Genomic DNA, 21,642 nt, shown 5'->3' on the forward strand with positions numbered 1-21,642 from the left:
AAAAGCATTTGTGTTTTCTCCTTAATTTTTATTTACAGTTCTTTAGTTGCAGAAATCCCCCCGAACCATATGTTGAGCACACCGCTAGGATTCTAGATATTTGAGCAATGAAAATTGCATGGATGCAGGACATGTAGAAACCAGGGTAGTCTGGAATGGAAATACTTTTATTTTTATTTTTATGAGGGATAACTTATATCTCTGATCAAGACTTATAAAACATCTAAAGCACCCCTCTACCGAAAATGATTGGCAGACATATTGGTAATGTGTCCACTTGAGCCAGCAAGCTCCAGCATGACTCCACATGGAACATCATTCTAAGGAAATTATTGATGACCGCATGAACTGCTAGGTGCATTGTTGCGAGGTGGTGCCACAGGTGAGTGTCTTCGTGATCCACAGCCAAAACAGATGTGCTCATCGATTGGCAAACTTCCTCCATGTCTTCCTCATCACCGCAAACAGAACCGCTAGTCATTGCTGTAACCTACCAATACATCTGTAATCATCGCGAGAGTGCAGCTCTTCTCTTTTGACATGCTGATTCCACATTAAACTAATCCTTTCATGATAAATTCCAGTCATATTTTAATTTGTAGCAAGTAACAATGTCTCGGATTTTTAAGTTAAAAAGTCAAATTTTTTACGTTTCTAATGTGACAAAATAAAAGTCACGGTTATCTGGCAAAAAGGTTCCACTAAGGAAGCTTTATGGGTTAAAAAGTGATTTGGATATGTAAAAATATGCTTTCTAGCAGAAAAGACTTTCCTGTCGAAAACCCAGAAGGCTAACATCACTGTGTTCCAGTGGTAGTAATCTGTGCCCATTCCCCTTTTAAGAAAACAAACAAATTGTATTTCTATCCACTGAACTATTTTACTCCTCTCTTAGTGTATATCTGTGTTCCGTATGTACACATTGTCATGCCTAGAGAAAGCATGCAAATTACCTGGAAAGGTATAATAACCTAACTTCATCTACTTTAAAGAGGAAATGAACCTCTGATGAAGGCCCATCCAAACAACTCATACTGTGGGAAACCAAGAGAGTGTCACAAAAACGTGTGCCTAATGCCATTATAAAAACTTTGTTGTCCAAGGTCTACAGCCTCATAGTCTAAAAGCAGGGTTTTAAAACTCTTGTGCATCACCTACAACCAGATATAGTTGTTATGTCCATAAAAAACAAAGTTGAGAAAGCAACACTGGAAATGAATAATAATCTAAAAGCAGCCATTGGTGAGGTTGAGTTATTGCTATGACTACTGGATGGATCGACCGCACACAGACAAAGTTTCATTGGTGTCACGGCACACTGGATAGAGCCTAAAACAATAGAGTGATGTTCTGTTGTGCTAGAATGCAAACACCTCAAAGGATCACACACTTTTTCTGCACTTGCTGGTGCCCTGAATGATAAGCACACAGAGTACGACATCCTTGACAAGATTCTGAACACAACTACTGATAATGGCTCTAATTTTATTAAAGCTTTTTGAGCCAATGAAGTGTAGAACAGAGCAGAACAGAGCTGGTACTTAGGGGCGGAGCTAGAGGTGGGCATATATATATATATATATATATATATATATATATATACACACAAAATGTGTGTGTGTTAATTGTTACTCTCATCTGTGGCCCCCTCAAGATCTTTCTCTCTCTCAGCAAAGTTCAAACTAATTAAAACATATCAATATTTTACTTTACTGTAGGCTGTCTGTATAAAGTAGAAAGAGCTTCAAGAGGTAGTCACCTGAAATGGTTTTCCAACAGTCTTGGAGTTCCCAGAGATGCTTAGCACTTGTTGGCCCTTTTGCCTTCACTCTGTGGTCCAGTTCACCCCAAACCATCTCGATAGGGTTCAGGTCCAGTGACTGTGGAGGCCAGGTCATCTGGCGCAGCATCCCATCACTCTCCTTCTTGGTCAAATAGCCCTTACACAGCCTGGAGGTGTGTTTGGGGTCATTGTCCTGTTGAAAAATAAATGATGGTCCAACTAAACGCAAACCGGATGGAATAGCATGCTGCTGCAAGATGCTGTGGTAGCCATGCTGGTTCAGTATGCCTTCAATTTTGAATAAATCTGTCATGATTCCAGCCCTTCAGCTCACCTTGACTGTGCTGATTACTCATTGCCTTCACCTGCACCGGGCTCCTCCTATTTAATCAGCTGCTCGTCACCAGCTCAGTGCGAGATCGTCTGTTGCCTCTGTCACAGCTTTCAAGCCTTGATTCATGTTTCAAGAGAGTTTTTTTCTGGTTATCTGATCCTGCCTGTTTTTTGACCACAGATTTCTGCCTTGTCCTTCTGCTGTTCGGAAAAGTCCTGACCTCACGTTGCTGAAACCTGCCTGTCTCTGACTCTGTCTCTGGATTACTGGACTATCCCTGCCTGAAACCCTCCAGTGCTTTACCTTGGATTGTCTCCCGCTTCTGCATCTGGTTGGTGGAAATATTCTCTGTCTCCTGTTTGTTCCTGGAACCCCCAAGACCTCCTGTTGTCCAATTTCCCTTCCTCCCCGGCTGGATTTCAATTCCCTGATAAACCTCCATTCCTGTCCTTCCTGTCTGACCGCTTCAGTAGAACCTCTTCTACCCAATTATTATTATTATTTTTTATATTAAAACTTTTGGTTAACCATTCTCTTGTCTGGCTGCATTTTGGGTTCTGGTTGAGTTGCATCATCGTTACAAAATCCCCAACAGTGTCACCAGCAAAGCACCCTCACACCATCACACTTCCTCCTCCATGCTTCATGGTGGGAACCAGGCATGTAGAGTCTATCCGTTCACCTCTTCTGCGCCGCACAAAGACACGGTGGTTGGAACCAAAGATTTCAAACTTGGGCTCATCAGACCAAAGCACAGATTTCCACAGGTCTAATGTCCATTCCTTGTGTTCTTTAGCCCAAACAAGTCTCTTCTGCTTGTTGCCTGTCCTCAGCAGTGGTTTCCTAGCAGCTATTTTACTATGAAGGCCTGATCCACACAGTCTCCTCTTAACAGTTGTTCTAGAGATGTGTCTGCTGCTAGAACTCTGTGTGGCATTGACCTGTTCTCTAATCTGAGCTGCTGTTAACCTGCGATTTCTGAGGCTGGTGACTCGGATGAACTTATTGTCCACAGCAGAGGTGACTCTTGGTCTTACTTTCCTGGGGCGGTCCTCATGTGAGCCAGTTTCTTTGTAGCGCTTGATGGTTTTTGCGACTGCAGTTGGGGATACTTTCAAAGTTTTCCCAATTGTTCGGACTGACTGACCTTCATTTCTTAAAGCAATGATGGCCACTCGTTTTTCTTTACTTAGCTGTTTTTTTCTTGCCATAATACAAATTCTAACAGTCTATTCAGTAGGACTATCAGCTGTGTACTGTATCCACCTCCTGCACAACACAACTGTTGGTCCCAACCCCATTTATAAGGCTTGAAATCCCACTTATTAAACCTGACAGGGCACACCTGTGTAGTGAAAACCATTTCAGGTGACACCTCTTGAAGCTCATCAACAGAATGCCAAGAGTGTGCGGAGCAGTAATCAAAGCAAAAGGTGGCTACTTTGAAGAACCTAGAATATAAGACATATTTGCAGTTTTCTCACACTTTTTTGTTCAGTATATTCCACATGTGTTAATTCATAGTTTTGATGCCTTCAGTATTGTATTTAGTAAGCTGTTCTCTTGTTTGCATTAATTCCTTGTTCTTAGATTATTCAGTTCCCTATTTTTCACCAGTGCTCTTCACTTCTTCCCATACAGTTGGAGAATCATCTGTTACGTTCCTGATAATCTTCGTCACAATGAACATCCTTTACATATTCTGTTCTCCAAAATGTCCTCTGTATGTGGGTCAGATCTATTGTAAACAAAATGACATTAGCTACTTTTAACCAATAATCTACATCTTCATAACTTTCTTTTTCCATTTTTCTTGGGTCACGTTTTGTACTTTTAATTATTGCATCCTGTTAACTAATTTGAGAGTTGAATCGACCATCATAATTATGTGGTTATCCATTTGTTTGGATCCTGTGCTTCTATGAATTTCCAATCTTTGCATTGTAATTTGTCTTTTAGTTTATTTTTACTTGCCCCTTTTCCCATTTTTGTAAAATTTGGTCCAGTATATCAATACCTAGGGTATTCTAAATGCTGGATTTTTCTGCTCAGTAGAGTGACAGGAAAATCTCCTTTTGTGGTAATTCTCACTTTAACTCTTTCGAGTGAAGAATTCTGGCCTTTGCATCCACAAAAGTTACTTGAAAGTCACTTACAATCCTACTGATTTGGTATGAGGCAAACCTAGTGGTTTAAATCCTCCATTCATTTTTCATATTCAAACTTTTTTTTTTATAAAGGCAGAATTTTCTTAGTATTTTTTTTTGTTTAAATACTTATCAGGACTCCGGTCTCCCTTTTTAAACACGGAATTTTCAGTATTACTTTTAATACCTTTCAGGACTCCACCGTCCTACTTTACCTGTTAGTGCCTAGGGTACACAGGGTTTTACATCACGCAATGACCCCCAGTCATTCGTCACAATTTCTTTTTCAACTCACCACTTGTCTTTCCCCTCTCTCGGAGTTCCGTCAGCCGTCAGACCACAGCAGGCGGGCCAAAGTCCAGTCCCAGAAAGGGTCTGACAGTCTCCCTGATGGAGCCTGCCGTGTGCACGGTCTTTAATGGATTCCACCAACCCGCTGGAATCCTCAGGCGTATTGGACTCTGGCTCGAAGGACCAAAAATGTCAGGTTCAAACAACCTAAAATACCTATAACAGCACAAAAAGAAGACAAAAACAAGAGAATTAATTAACAAATACAGGATGAAAGGTTATAAAGGTCAAATAGTAAAGATAAATAGAAGAGGAAATGTAAGATAAATCTATATACAATTATTCCAATACTCCCCTTCAATGGCAAGTAAGACCCCTTTTTAGCGGACAGAAGTAGTATTACAAAAATATACACACATAAAAATAAAAGAACATAAATATTTTTTTTTCCACTTGCCTTTCCGGGTGTCAGCGTTGTGGGTTTGGTGGCAGGAACAAATTGCAGATCATGGTGAGGAGGCCGCATGGTGAGTAGAAGACGTTATAATTTAAAAAGCAACGACTTACGGGTAAGTAATCCAGGTGTACAGTCAGGAGACAAACAAACCATAAGGCGGAACTCGGGAATGCAACAATAACGTAAGGAACCAGTGGGGAACAATGAAAACTAGAGAGCTTATAAACTGAGGGAAGTGGAGTATGGACCAATGAGACAGGGAGGCAGGTAATCAGAGGAAACATGAAACAGGTGTGGACCAGGCTGCAGGGAACTGAGGGAATAAGTGAAACTAATTAACAAGGATAACCAGAAACACAAGGAGCTGGGCAAGATACTAAACTACTTAACATAACCAGAGGAAAACAGATCTAAGTAAAACTATAGGCAAAGATAAATAACCATTAACTAAAGTAAACTGAGACACTAGAGGGAACAGAAGAATCACCTGACTGATAAAAAAGTAAACAAACACTAAACTAACTGGGAGGAACACTAACTAGACAAAGCAGGGACATGAGGAACCATACAGAGAGCAAGGCTGGGAAAGAACAACTAATTGTAAGGGAAACAAGCAACTGGGTAAATAACAAAAAGGGGTCTTAGGCCAAAGGGAACTAATAAACTAGAAGAATGCAGCAAGAACAATGAACCTAACAGTAAACAAGCACAGAAACACTAACCGAGACACTAAACTAGAAAAGCCAAAGAAGCAAAGAGAACTGTTCTAATAATAATAATAACCAGAGGAGAAAACCATTCTAAGTAATAAATAAATGAGAAAGCAACCGCCAAGGGAACTATAGGCGATGGGAGAAAGAACTACTAAACTAAGGAGCAGGAGAGAGAACAAAACTCTCATGACTACAGAAGGAATAAACAAACATAACTACTAAACCCAAAGGAATAGAAACACCTAGCTGCTAGTGCATTTACCCAAACAGTTAAGTGTGTCTTAAATGTAGAAAAAGCAATACAAAAAGATCAGGATGTCACATCAAAAGTAACATACCCCAAGTTGATGCAGTTGAATACTTTGAATTCCACACCCTTGATCCCAACACACACACACTATTTAAAGAGAGAACACCTCTAAAATGAAACACATACTTTAGTAGCACTCTAAAGGGATGACAGGACTTGTGCCACAAAGTCTCCTCAAATACAGACCTGCTTAAGTTTTTTTTTAACATGTTTTTCAATATATATGAAAAAACATAAAAAATAGTGTGAAAACAATTTTAATAGATTAAATAAACACAACCATTGTGGAGTGTTTTTTCGATTATCAGTAGTTTCAAAGAAGAATTCTTGTTAAAACGTTTTGTTGTGTTTGAAACTTGTACACTTTCTGTTTTGAAATTTCTTGGAAAGTCATAGAGCAAAACAAAGGTCACACTGTGTTTGTTATTTATTACCTCCAGCTATACAAAAAAAAAACTCCCTTAGGCTAAAGAAATAACATGCAACATAAAGGTCGTTTTCGTGAATCATTCTGGACTCGTTCCCAGATGTTGAGAGCATCTTTTATTTTAGCTGCTAATTTTAAGCTTAGTCATCAATGTGTCCCATCTGTGCTGTGGTTCAACAAACATCCTGGGACTGTGAAGGTGAAGAAGAGATGAGCACTCCTCCACTACAACCACAGATCAGAAAGAGAAAGAAGGAGCAGTAGTTAAACAGACGTGAAGACACTGACTGAAGACAGTCCATTGGGGAGCTTCTAAATGTGTGAAAAAAAGAGAATGAACAGAGGGAGAGGGAGAGAAAGATGAGTGAGGAGGGTTATTGTTGGCTGTGACCTGTAACAGCTGTTTCTCTGCGGTGCGTTGAAGATGGATCCTTGCTCATTTCCTCTCCGTCTTGCAACTCTATTTCTGTTGGCAGTTTATGGGTCTTTGGTGAGACCTACTTCTTTCAAGAGAGAGGGAAAGAAAATCTATTTGACTCAGCAGAGAATCACTGCAGAGGTACATGGTTTTACTAAACAGTGCAGACACGTGAAGAGTTTCTCCTTACCTTTATTTTCCACAGCTCTCAACTGAAATAGGGGCTGCTTTCTCCTGATGAGAGAGCTTCTTCTACTGTACATGGAGATGTGATAACTAGGATGCGGCTTTGGAATTGCAGATTTGACGTTGGGCTGAAAGACTCTCCCCAGCCTGGTTTTAGTGGCAATGTGGAGGTGTTGGCCTATCTTCAACAGCAGAAGACTCCCTAATGCTCACCAAAGCTGTCACCCTGAAAGCACGCAAGGAACAGAGGAGATAGGGGGACCTAAGTGAATAGACCTGTCTCTTTGCTAGTTATAGAGGTTAATGGGAGTTACACTAGAAGTAACCAGAACAAATTATTTTCTTCACTCTGAACATGTTACTCACACCTTTATGTGCACTAAAAGCGATGCATGTTGGTGAGAAAGGAATTGGTAGCTAAGGTGGCTAATAATAAGGAAAGTAAAAGTTAACAAATGGTGGACCCAGACCATAGGCGGAAATCCTGGGGGGGACAGAGCGGATGTGTCCCCCCCTTCCATAAAGATGTCCCCCGAAATAATTATTGTAAATTCAAAAACAATTTTAAATGATAATATAGTAATATTTAATAAAAGCACAGCTAAAGTGATCCAAGTCAGAAAGTATGTAAAAAAAGTTTCCTAATTATTAAAAGATCACAACACCCTTATCCCACAAAGTGGTTTGGTCCACATTCACACGCTGGAGGGGGTACCGGCTGCTGCTCTCGGCAGCTCCGTTTTCAGAGCGGGTCAGACACGCTTGATGAGGAAACGGCAACAATGTGTAAAAGCCAGTAAGTCATTTATCACACTGCTTGTTCAATGAGTACAAGGTTATTACATAAAAAGTGATATTTCTACCACTTTGTCCAAAACCCGCCTCTCCTATGAGCTAGCTACCTAAGCAAATAGCCTTGCTTATGATGGTTAATAGCTGAAAGGAGTAAGAAAACAGCAGCACTGACGGGACAGATGAGAAGAGAGCGAGGAGGGAAAAGAGATCACTTAGGACTGAGAGAACAGATTTTTCAAAAACCTCTGTCAGGATGTTATTGTCAGATATAAACCTAATTCATATATTACTGATTTTTTAGATTTGTTCCTTGTGAGAGATCCAGATTTTGAAATGTATTCTTAATTTAACTTTGAAGTCAGAGTTTTGATGATGTTTTATAGCCTAATAGTTATTACATGACTTAAATGGTTGGTTTGACAGATATCTAATTTATTTTTAAGCCCAAGTTTGCTAAGTTTTGCTTGGTAAAATATTTGATACATAACATTGTTCCGCTAATTTGAGAAGAAAAACCTTACTTGACAGACACTGTAATTTAGTTTTTCACAGAGAGATAACATACAGCAGATACATTGATAAATGGTTAAAGCATATTTTATTTATAGGCAAACTGTTACAATGTATAACTTCAAAGGTTAAGCACTGCACATTTACAAGTTGCCATATTTTGTGGCATAGTTGTAATGTGTTGTTCAATTTTTGTTTGTGGACACTAAAGTAAATATATATTTCTGAGGAGGAGTTTGATTTTGTTTGTTTTTGAAGGCATTTCCTTTAAAGTTTTGAACTTTAATTTCCTCTAAAACTACTTTGATGGACTAAAGTGTAAATTACAGCAGGATGCAAATAAGTTTTGTTAGATGTAATCATAAAGATGGGCCATTGCTAACTTCCTTCTAATACCACTTTTGACATTGCTGGTTGAACATAGAAAAACCTGTATTTGTCATTATGTTCGAAAATAGCTCGGACCCACATACAGATAACACTCAGGAGGAGGAAGTAAAATACAAATTGTTTATTGAAGATATAGTCAGGAACGGAAAGGACGAAATATCTCACTGTAAGGAGAGAAGTGAAGAGAATGAATGAGTATGAGTAACGGAGGGAAAAACGAAACTAAGAGCAAATAGTTATTTTGATACTGAGATCGGCTTACTGAGTTATGATGGTCAGGTCGCCAGGGGAAATGAGATTCAGGATACAGGTCTTAAGCAGGTATATCTGTAGAGAGTTCACTTGGTGCTCTTCTGTGGAGCTCAGGTTACCGTAAACAAGTTCGATGTGCGGTGGCCTACGTTGGAGGGTGGACAGGGTACGCTTGTGGCTTGGCTCAGGAGACAAAGACGACAGGAAGCTGCCAGCTTGATGCGAATCCAAACGAAGGTAGATTACAGGATAGGAATCCTCAGAACAAAAACAGGCTTGATCATCCAGAGTAACCAAAACGTAGTCTGAAAACTCAGTGACATAGATCCAAAGCTTAGGCTTTCAAAATCTGCAGAGGAGCAAAAAAACAAAGTTAAACGAGGTCGAAGAATGAAGCACAGACTTAGAGCGTGGCTCGAGTTTGTACCACTGGTGGCAAAACACTCTCCAATTGAAGTGCTGGCAGCCTCCTGCTTAAGTACTCCTCATAGTAATCAGTGGAACAAGTCGCACCTGTCACCCAGCACACCTGAGAGCTCCAGCACCACCTCAGAATGAGCACATGTAGCAAGCACAAAAACACAAACACACCCAGATCCTGACAGTATTAAGGTAAAATACGGACTAATAAAGAGCAATGCTATAACTACAAATATTATTTCAATATTATTATTTCAATAACTTAATTTTAACATGCTGAAAAATTGCCAAGAAGCAGGAAAGTGTGAGGGAGATAGCTTTTTTTCATGTCCCCCCCAAGAATTACTCTCTGAAATTTTTCTGTTTAATGTCCCCACCCAAAAAAAATAAAATCGGATTTTTGTCCCTGACCCAGACTGAAGCTAACAACTAGAGCATAACCCATAGCAACCTCCACTACTTACTGTAGTTAATTACCAAAGAAAAATGGCCAAAACACAAACTGTACTGTGCTGCTTCTGAATACATTTTTGTCCACAAACAGATTTTAGTCCACGCTGTAGAATATTTTTTTTGCATGGACCTGTTCCTTATCTACACTGTAAATTCTGTTCTTATGGACCACATTTATATTTGCTCTTAAAAAAGAATAGCGTAGAATAATCCATTATTTGTCCTTTAATTGTCCCTCTGTGGGAAAATGCAAGTGTATCAAAAGTTCAGTAACAGACCAATGGAAGTGCACAGATACACAATAAATATAAAATAATTAAACAACTGAATTGCAATCCCAGGAATACATTTTTTTTAAATTATGAATTATTCATAAATAGGTTATGAATTTTTACTTATTGGTTTATTGGCTTGGCCAAATTAAGGCAATGAAAATAAACTTGAATAAATGCTCAGAAATTATCTCTGCATCCATGTAGCCTATCAAGTAATTAAGTGCTAATGAGCCTTCATCACTTTATTACTAGTAGTTGGCTGTTTTACTTTACAGTTCAAAAATGGGGACTTATTGTTTAAGATTCTGCCAAACACAATCTTTACATGTCACCAGGTTGTCTTATTGTCATGACATGGACCTGTTTGTGTTTCTGTTTGATTGCACTCACCTAAATTCTGTTAATCCTGTTGTATTTTAGCCTGTGTTTTTTGTTGCCTTATTGTTGGGTTTTCTATTCATCCAGCTGTTGTGCTGTAAATCCTGCTGTGCTGTCACTCCTAGTTCCTGAGATTTCTGTTGAGTCCGGTTAGTTTAGTTTTCTTATTAAATGCATTCATCCACCATGCACCTGCCTATGTCCTGCTGCCGCTTTTGTCCTTCTCCATCGCAAACCACGACACTTATATCTTGTTTTATGGGGACAGACTATGATATAACAATCGTTAACAAGCATGATCTTTAAGTACCAGTTAGAGAAACAGAATATTTTCCTTTATTAGTATATGGACTCCCTGATAAAGCTTTGCCCATCCTCTGGCCACCCCTTGTATGAAAGTCTAGCTCCGCCACTGTTCAACAACCAGAAAGGTATTGGGCAAAATGGCATCAATGGGAGTTCCAAGGTGAAAACCACACCAGACTAAAAGGAGTAAAATGACTCGTCTCTATGCCCAAAAAACACTTTGATGGTTCCCAAGTCTTTTGGGAAAATAGGTGTGCGTTTGTTGGATCTGGCGTAAAACTAACATAACTTTTCAGAAAAAGAACAACATATCAACGCTGAAAATGGGAGTGGTAGTTTAATGGTCTGATTCATTGATGTAACAATGAATTCTGCTCTGTAGCAGAAGATCTTGCAGGATAATGTCCAGCCATCAGTTAGTAATCTTAATTTCACTTGAGTTATGTAAGCAGGACAGCAATACAAAGAACACCAACAAGTTCACCTCTGGTAAGAGTAAAAAAAACTGAAAATGAAGATCTTATAGTGGCACTGTATTTCCATTATTTTTATCCAACCAGGAATGTCTCATTGAGATACAATATCTCTTTTGCCAGGGAGTCCTTGTCGAGATAAACTGCTAAAGTTTCAAGAATAACAATCTAAACTGAAAACACAAAACTAAAAGACAAACACAGTAATTACTTAACACAAAACAAAAAAAGGTGATTAACAACCTGGTTAAAACAGTGACACTGTTCTACAAAATCAGTCTTTAAAAGTTTTTTTTAATTAGTTAGTGAAGGTAATGAATCCAGGTTAAATATAGTTTGAGGTCCTTCTATAAACAATGAGCAAATATTTGGAAAGTAAATATTCCTTATTTAGACTGCAAAAGTAAAGTAGGAACTTATTCATCACTATGTAAATTAAAATATTTTTTCTTTTCTGTTTCTTTTTAGATTATATTTTTTGCACCACTAGTGGCCTTTATTTTTTATTTTATTTTTTAAAGTAGGCAGACAGGAAATAGGACGGAGAGATTGGAAGACATGCAGCACAGGTCTCCAGGTTGGGTCTCGAACCAGGACAGCTGCGTTGAGGACGGACGCCTCTGTATTTGGTCGCACGCTCTCTAGATACGCCATGTTCCTCACCCAGCTGTTTTTTTTCTGAGCTACCAGCTCATAAGTTTTGAATTGAAAAGTCTCTGCTTTTGCACCTGTAACAAAATTCAGAGCAGAATTATATACTACATGTCCTTTTTTAAAGAATGTAAGTGCACTCATGTGAATGATATCACCACATTCTAAAGTGTGCAGTTAAGGTTTTCTAATAATAGTGTCTAGTATTTGTCTTTGCAAAGACTTTTTTTTTTTCTGAGCAGTACATGTAAACATAGAATGGTTAAAATTTGATTAGTCTTTAAGGAAAGCCTATAAATATTATGAGGCTGCTATTGTGTAAAAACTATCCTCCTTTTCCAGTACATGCACTTCTACAAAGAAACAAGTCTCAAACCTTTCCAAGTAACTGTTTACTGGTGGCCAGCAGTGGATCAAGGATCAGCTGGGGATTAAAGCCCATACATGTTTTTTAAAGTTGTAAATTCTGTTATTTCATGCATCTCCCAGGGTGCACCATTTTCCATCCACAATCTAAAAACATGTTGGGTTAATTGGCTTCCTTAAAGTGCCCTTAGATGTGTGCATGCATGTTTTTTTTTGGTCTTTTGTGTCTCGATGTTGCCCTGTAACTTAGTGGTGGTCCATCTAGGATGTATCCTGCCTCCTGCACATTGAACGCGCCTAGGAAGGATTGAACAGGTACAGAAAATTGACAGGTCAATAGATGGTTATTACCAAACTACAGTGTTTGTTAAGCATTTGCACACTACAACCTGAAATGTCAATATATTTTATTAGGACTTAATAGACCAACACAAGGCAGCACATAAATGTAAAGTGGAAGGAAAACAATATACATTTTTGAGATCAAGGAACAGTATGCATCTCACAAAGCACATGGTGATGGGAGCATAATGATGTGGGGGTCACTTTCTTTAGCAGGGAAACAGAAGCTGGTCGGAATTAATAGAGGGATAAATGGAAATAAGTACAGGGCAATCCTCCTTTTAGAGGCTGAACATACTGTACTTCTGACGAATTGTGGTTCACTTTCCAGGACAACTTTGAACATATGGCTACAATGGAATGATTTTCACCAAAGCATATTTACATCTTAGAATGGCCAAGTCAAAGCCCAGACCTAATATAGAACCTAAAGTAAAATTGCCATTCACAGATATGTTCCATCCCATCTGAGTAAGTCTGAGTTACTTCGCAAAAAAGAATGGGCAAAAATGTGAGTCTTTAGATTTGCAAAGCTAATAGTGACAAGACCCATAAGAATTACTGTGGTAATTGCAGCAAAAGGTAAGACTACAAAGTCTAAATAGATTTCTGTTTGAAAAAGATTTTGAAAGTCATTTATCCTTGTTATTGCACCTTAGTATTTTGCACTACTTGTGTTGGTCAATCAGATAAAATCTGGGTAAAATATGTTCCATAAGTATAAGTTTGTAATGTGACGCAATGTTGTGAACACTTCCCATAAAGGCAGCGGCACTGTATTCATTTTAGACTTGGGGTGGCTGTGGGGGTGTTGCGTCACCTTGCACTTGAAAGACTGTCAGGCACACATACTCAATTTTGCCCCACAGTAATTTCAGTGCGTACTTCTAATTACAATCGTCAGATATAGTGGAAAAGTAGCTTGCAACAACAGTCTGTCTTTTAAAAATGTATGTAACAAACTGCAACACTCATGAATATGAAGGCGCTATTTTTCTACACAGAGGGGTGCATGGGTATTTCTCTGTGTCTATCGGAAGTAGCGTGTTATTGCTGAAAAAAAAAGGTTCTCTCTGTATGTCACTCTCATCACCGCAGTTCAGATACCTGTGGTGCTGAAATTGCACAGACTGCAGTGGCTACTAACCCTAACCTGTCATTCTTGTTATTCAAGACATTTATTAGGAAAGATGATCATTGTAAAACCAGGAGTTTTATAAATGGTGCAGTTTCTGACCACACACATAATGTGGTTACCAACAAACTATACTTTGAGGGGAAAAAAGAAATGGGCACAAAGCACAATGCCTCCTTTTAATAACAGATTTCCTACATAAATTGTCTGATCGTTAACAAGCACTCAGTCACTGATGTCACCACAGCATGCTTTTACTAAAGGAGGAGCAGAGACAGGTGAGAAGCATTTAACATGGGCACCATCAAATACAGCTGAAGAAGCCTGTCGACCTCAATGAAGAGGGATTGAGTACCTTATCCGTGGACTGCCAACAAGTCCGCATTTGTGGACATCTTTGTGACCTGACCAATGGGCCTGTCGGTGTACCTGCAGTACTGCTGAAAACATTAGCATGACAGCAGTAACCATTCGATGTCAACATCACCGCTGTACATGTCCAGCACATCCTGGGGGATGCTGATGATGCCAGGGGGCTTGTTTATTGCTGTGAGGAGCGCCTGTTTGATCCCCATCAGCAGATGAAGAGTGGACTGAGAGGAGAGGAGGTCGATTACCTCAAAGAACTGATTCCTAAAGTACTCCAAATGAAGAAGTGCATTATTGTCATCATAACTGCATTTAGCGCGTTGCCATGGAGGGATTGTGGGCCCCTGATCCAGGGCCTTAATGGCGATGATTTAAGTTTGTTCAAAGATGCTATGGAAAGCCTCAGTGCATCTTATGTCTCTGCATTGAGTCTGGAGCATCTGCATCTGCGGTGAACTGAGGCACCTTCACCACCTCCTCCGCAGATGACAGCCATTTTGAAGACACTCTGAGTCCAAAGAAAACAATGAACTGGTACTTTTTTGTTAAGATTCAGTTTAACCCGTGGTTCGTGCAGTGAATACATATGGCCTTGGGATTCGTGTCCTTTATACGTTTGCCAGACCTGACATTTGCCTTTACAGAACAGATGCACCATTGTATGTTTGCCCTCTCATCTTATTAATGTCAAGACCACTTGTAAGTAATATGTCCTTGATTGTGAGGGTGATAGGTACAACATCTGTATTATGACAGTCATATATTCCAACAATGTCTTTGTGAATGACATAGTAAGTTGATACCCATCTGATACACACATTCAGCGCAGCACAGTTGCGTGTTTTATCCACCATTATCGCATAGTGTTGTGTGTCACTTCTTATCTAGGCCAGGAGAGTGGCGAGAGGCTTCCTATACATCTCGTGTATAAGTTCATTTTGTCAGTGCTGGTATGGCGGAGGACCTCGGAATGCAGACGAGCAGGCAGCATGACGGTAAGTGAAATGATTTAATTAACAAAACTTACTACAGACGGTGAAGGCAAAAACAGACATGGGTAGGCTGGCAAGACAGGCTTGGCATGATCAAAGGACAAGACATGAACAGAGAGAATGATCCAAATGTTTCCGCGAGGAATGAACAGAACAGTTATGTAAATTTGGAGCAAGAACCAGGCGAAACAAGGAAACTGAATGCTAGGTGCAGGTGAACCAAATGAAGATGATTGAAAACAGGCAGGAGAGAACAAAACGTAGCTGGAGCAGAACAGAGACGTGAATACAAATGAATAGAAACACAATGAGTAAACTATGAAATTAAAGCATAACCAGATCCAAAAACCTAACTTGACAAAACATCAACTAGAAGACAAAAACTAAAGCATGACCAGGAAAATAATAAACAGAAACATGATTCAAAACCTATCAAGAATAATAATAAAAAGAACCCAAAAAAAACAGAAATCATGATATTTATTGTTTCAAGAAATGCATATTTTCCTATTAAAATAAAAATTTTCTGAGAAAGGTTTTTCTTAGCTACAAATTCAACCACCTTTTGAAAATTGCTCTCCCCATCTGTATGGCCTCTGATAGCAAGCCCTTGTCTAGACAGAAACTGCAGACAGTGCATTAGCCCATTTCTCCTGTTGATCTGCTTAGTGCGCACTTGTCAAAAATGTCAAAATAATGTCAAAATATTGAATTTACACACTATTTATGTTATTGTACAATACCAGAAAAATATATAAAAAATTAATCTAATTCAGGTTTGAGTCAGTATGCATGAGTCAGAATGATGGGAGCTTTATGGGCACTGGAGTTGGTGTGATCTCATAGGGAGATGGTTTCCAAAAAAACCTTTCACGTGAAATAAATAGAATCAAATCACTGACTACAAAAACAGCTCAGTGCTTAATTTCATTACAGGAAAAATATGTGATGAAATATGAGAAACAATGCTAGGAAAGATGCTGAAGAGTAAAGGAGGTTTGAAGGAGAATGTTGAAGAGGAGGTAAAGGGCATGGCGTCAGAGAGGACTAAGCTGAGCAGCTCATCACTGGCCTTCTATGGAGGTTGATGACCGGCCTCTGTCAGTCAAGCTCACACAGAGAGAGCAGGGCCCTGCCATCTGCTCCAAAGTTAAAAGGAAGGAGACAAGGTAGGTGGGTAAAATGTGTCAACCCAGACCAAAATGGTTGGAGGAGAGGGGAGAGTGAGAGGATGGCGGTGGACGATCTCAGGATTCTGTCCATGAAAAAGAGAAGTTCTTCCAGACGCTACAGAGAAGTATTTAATATGATGTGTTACTTACCCTTAAATGGCATAATAAAACAATTCCATTATCTGCTTTATTGCAGAAGGCAATGGAGCAAGAAGGTCATGGCTTTAAATCCCAGCTTGGACGTTTCTGCTTTTAGTTTTCATGTTATACCCATGCACATTTGAGCTCTCTCCAGATACTCTGGCTTCTTCCAGAAGTCCAAAACAAATGTCAGGTTAACTGGCCCTTAGCTAGTGTGTGAGTGCTTAGGCCTTTGCCCTGTGATGAACTGACTGCCTAAGTATATAAGCTCCTGTTTTGTCATTGTTTTCTGACTCTTTTTTGTTTGCCTGTCCTTAACCACATCCGCTTGTGCAACACCTTTCTGTAAGTTACCTTACATTTATTAAATAGCTCTTTGTTCATCTCATTCAGTTTCTGCATTTGGGTCCTTCAAATGTCTAATCTTGACAGGTGTTGGAGTCATCTATTTTGGTCACGCATTTTGACATGCGCAGCTCAACAGACATCGCAGCTCTGACGTCACCCGGGATTCTAAACCCACAGGAAATAAAGTTTTGTGGCCATTTTCCGCTTGTCTCACGGGATGACGCAACGGAGGCTCTTATCTGGAGAGACAAAAGCTCACAGGCGAACTTTTGCTCCACAAGGCCATTCCCGGAAGAGCTTGAAAGCTGGAAATCTGTCTGATACAAGAAGGCCAGAAGATTCATACGCCAATCGAAGACCACGCCGACACCCGGCACAGGTGAAAATCTACAGAGGTTTTATTTCCAAGGAGATAAGTTTCCTCCTTGTTGATTCAGTCGACTTAACGGTTCTTCATATTTTCCCCTCCTGGATGGATGAGAAGTTTACCGTTTTGTTTTTTTCTTGAGTTGATCATGGACACGTGATCTCCCCCCCTTGTTTTTATTCAGACTTGACCCAACCGGTGAAGAATAGAAATCAACGTCAAAGTAATTTTGTTCTTTTTATATTAAATTGGATAGGTGCATTTAGAAGTCTGGGCAGGATGAGGCATAGTTAAGGTGATTTAGATTCACCAGTAGTTAATCCAAGGTATCAACTTTTTGCATGCAATACTGATTGAAGTGTTTTATGCTGAGCTGTGTTTTGATTTGCTGTGCAAGCGCTGCTGAATCATGCGTGTTCATGTTTTGTCCAGCAGATCCCAAATCAGCCAGGAGTTAGAAGTTGGACTTTTAAATTTTTTTTCATTCAAAGCAGCTGTGGTCTGGGCATCGCCTGACCACTCCTTTGTTCCAGTTTTATTGCTGGAGTTTTTCCACTGAGTTCCCGCCTCAGAGTTTATGACTCTTTGTTCGAGATTTGGGACAATCAGCTGTACGGCTAAAGGGGCGTGGCCCCACCGTTTTAACAGCTGACCGCTGGAATTGAGACAACACACCAGGAGGATTTCTTTCCATTTAACCCAAATTGCACATTTTGTCCATAAAACTGCTGGTTTGATCTTCATAGACATTAAATGCGCATATATTCTTCTTTTATTATTATTTTTAGGTAGTCATTTTTATCCCCTTTGTGTAGAATAGTGCTTGTTAGTTAGGTGAAGGTTTTTGGACCAGAATAATGGTATATCAGAATTATTTGGCTTGAATAAATCTTCATATCTATATAATTAAGAGAAGCGTTTATGTTTATTTCGTGCAAGTGTGATTTATTTGTCAAAACAACGTCAAAGTTCCCCCACCTTCGGTGAAGCCGAAGAACAGTGACATTTTGTGGTTTTGGTTAATAATTTAACAATTATTAATGATGAATAGCTAATTGTAATTATTAAAGAGCTTTGACATCTCTGATTTCTATTTGTAAGCGATGATTTTGGTTAAGAAATTCATTTTTTTCAAATTATGATTTTAAATTGTAATTCTTGATAAATATTAATTAATCAATAATCATAATTCTTACACAAGTATACTCAGTTTTTCCCCAGTGTCTGGTGAAGATAGGTATCGGCCCCTCCACAAACTGGAAGGATTAAGCAGGAATACAAAATTGATAGTTTGGCAATTAGTCTTGACAATAGTTTACAGATTTTTAAGCAAGTAGATCTTAGAGGACCGACCGACCGACCGACCGAGACCGACCGACCGACCTTGAATTGTATTTTTTATAGGAGACTCGTAATGAATGCTATATGCCTAATCAATTCCTTTCTTGAACCTCTGAAACTCTTTGGGGACATTCTGCAGAGGTAAATGACTTTGACAGTTCAATAATCCTATCCATTTCACAGAGGGTCAGACAGAGTAATCATATCAGACAGGCATCCTATTCTTCATTGAGTTTGCCTTGAAATTTGGACATAACACACAATGCACTCATGTTTCAAAATACGAGTCAGAAAACTGATGGAATTTGTTATTTGTTGTGCTCAGTGACCAGGCTAACTACTATTAACAATGCAGCAATAAATATTTCTTTACATTTTATGTATCTTAGTAACACATTTGTTTTACAGTTGTCTGGTACACTGTGTGCTACTGATTTAGACACAGCTGGACAGATTTACAAATAGTTTATTATGGCATCTTTAACTATATTTTACACATGCAGAAGCCATATTGGATTCAACATTGGAATTCGTTAATGACCTCCAAATTTCCAAGTCAGAACTCCAACATCAAATATTTCTGACCAAGAATTCAGAAATTCCTACTTACATTTTGAAATGGAATGCACCAATAAAACCCTTACTGAAAAACATAACACATTCAGTTTGTCTTACTAATTAGAATTTAGATGATGAAGGTGCCAAGGAGGAAGGTACAATACATTAAGAGTCAGATGTGCTGCTGTCATTAAATAATAAAAAAAAACATTACAAAAAGCAAGTAACGAAAGCTCCATATAACATGTTTGGAGCACATTTTGTGGAACATCAAGTCCTGTTACATTTTTAAGTTTTTGTATTGCTTTACATGCGTCTAAGCCATAGTATCTCAGAGTTTTTTTTGACAAGTCCAAAGCAATGGTGGCAGCGTGGCTTTACTGGTTATCAGAACGGTAATCATTATGCTTATTGTGGTTATCAAATTGGTAACCATAACATCAGAGCCACTGACAGGTAAGGCAGATATGCAGTGTACTGATGGAGAAAAAAGGTCTAAGACTTTGAGTTTTGCTTTATTCAGTGGATGAACAACAAACCAGGAACTAGGTCACAGCTACACAAAGTCACAAGCAGACAAAGTCAGAAAGACCTATGTTGGAATTTAGGGCTCAGTCCAAGGCTTTCCTCTCAGTCATATGACACCCTCCACCCCCTGCTGTTGGACATGAGCAATACCAGTAGGTGTTTTCTCACAGGTTCACTCCCCCCTTAGGTTAACCTCCTGACTGGACAACAGATGGACAGTGGTGGAGCCCAGACAACACCACCTCCTGCCCTTGTTGTGTTCATGTTTATGTTTATGTCTGTGTGTCCTGCTGACTAGCTGGCTGTGTATTGTCAGGTCAACATGGATGCAGATGCAGGTGTGATCCTTCATGTCTGTTACTGACACCGTCATCCCTCATTGGATAAACATGGATGGTCCAATTTACCTTGTTTATTGTACCTTTTTCAGAGATAGCTCAGCATTGAGCCCATGAAACTGAGTCCTAAAGCAAACTAGATTACTTTAAATTAAAAGAATCAACTTATTTTCATTAGCGTCTCTTCGGGTAGATTTTATGGCAGTTTTTTTTACGCTTTTCATTTCAATGGAAATCCATTTCCCTTAATTTCACAAATCACTTAATTAAAGTAATTAAAATAATCAGTTTCTCTGGATGTAGATGGAAGAACATGGTCATGCTGTTAACAATGCATAAGGCGTTCAAACCTGTGAAGAGTTTCAGCTCTTTTCTGTAACAAGTATAGTTCAAGTATAGAAGAAAATAAGTTTTAAAAAAGAAACAAAGTTTTTCTTTACTAGAAAGGAAAAGGTTAAGAAAAAGCATCTCTTTAAGACTTCAAGACGCAACCAATATAGTTCCGCTTGTTGTAGCATTGCAGCTCACATGAAATTAAAATTAACGCATACTGAATACCCTTGAGCAATGGTTCCCAAACAATACAAAAAAAAATTAAAAATACCACCTCAATATATACCATATTTTCTCAGTAACACCATCTTGACAGTTATTATACTATTACAACAGTATTATAACCCCAAAATTAACAAAAAACTAGAAAAAGCACTCAGACAGCGGAGACCTCGGCCAAGGCAATAGGATCATTGACGCATGTCAGCTTTTTTCCATACTCATGAGCTATAATGTGCATGACTTCTGGCCACTGCATGCGAAACGCTGACAGGGTGAGGAACCATGTGGGAATTCCACATTGTCGCACCATGATCTGGCAATAATAATTAAACTTTTTTTAAAAACTGGATCCAGATGGTGCCCTGCATCATCACCAAAATCTAATGATCGGTTCCTTGTTCCTTGTACCTACGGAGCTAAATTGGGGCTATAAAGTTTTCCGAAAACTTTTTTTTTGAAACTGAAAAAAAAGGATTTGAAACTGAACTCAATGATACAAAATGCATAGTTTTTCTGGATATTTAAGGCTAACTTTTAGATGCGGCAGACTTCCCACTCCCAATATGGCAAACTGGCTGAAGTCTTGCAGTAACGGACCAGCACATAAATTATGTCAGGCGGTTTCTCCCAACTGCTTTAAGTAGTAAATATGTTTGTTCTCTCACTTTCTATCTATGTTTCCCTGCGATAAAATGACAACCTTTTTTTATTATTACCTGGTTATTGGACCCCACAGACGATGAGGAAGCCATACTGTCCTAGTCCCGCCAGCTGTCGCTGCTGCAGTCTGGCGGATCTTCCACTTTACTTTCAGAGCATGGGAAACGTCCAACGAGGACGTAAAATGCTGCGCAAATTTGTAAAAATCATAATTTCTCAAATGACATAAACAGCTGTGATCAGTGAAGCATATTATTTTTCAAAAACAATCACATGAACATAGAATATCAACAATGTTTTAAAGACATTTCTAGTTCCCATGGTTCCTGAATGCAAAACCTGGGAATATTTCCTTTAGGCGCCTATAAGCTGTCAGTCATCATTCCACACCCCATGTCATCTATGTCCTGCCCCCACACCGAGGGCGCAGCACTTTGAAACTGAAAAATAAATCTGAAACT

At 39.1% G+C, this 21,642-nt stretch overlaps 1 long non-coding RNA gene across 2 annotated transcripts; it reads right to left on the reverse strand.

The window, feature by feature from the left end:
* Positions 1-6,576: 6,576 nt before the first annotated feature.
* Positions 6,577-21,410, reverse strand: LOC124866198. Of its 2 annotated transcripts, none has more exons than XR_007037746.1 (4): positions 21,238-21,410; positions 7,071-7,292; positions 6,854-6,965; positions 6,577-6,687 (listed from the first exon to the last, which is right to left on the reverse strand). It is a non-coding gene; the product is annotated as an uncharacterized LOC124866198 (long non-coding RNA). The 2 variants fall into 2 exon arrangements; XR_007037747.1 differs by lacking the exon at positions 21,238-21,410 and adding an exon at positions 9,024-9,062.
* Positions 21,411-21,642: the final 232 nt, after the last annotated feature.

The sequence above is a fragment of the Girardinichthys multiradiatus genome, chromosome 3 (assembly GCF_021462225.1).
Source record: "Girardinichthys multiradiatus isolate DD_20200921_A chromosome 3, DD_fGirMul_XY1, whole genome shotgun sequence".
In the NCBI taxonomy this organism is placed as follows: domain Eukaryota; kingdom Metazoa; phylum Chordata; class Actinopteri; order Cyprinodontiformes; family Goodeidae; genus Girardinichthys; species Girardinichthys multiradiatus.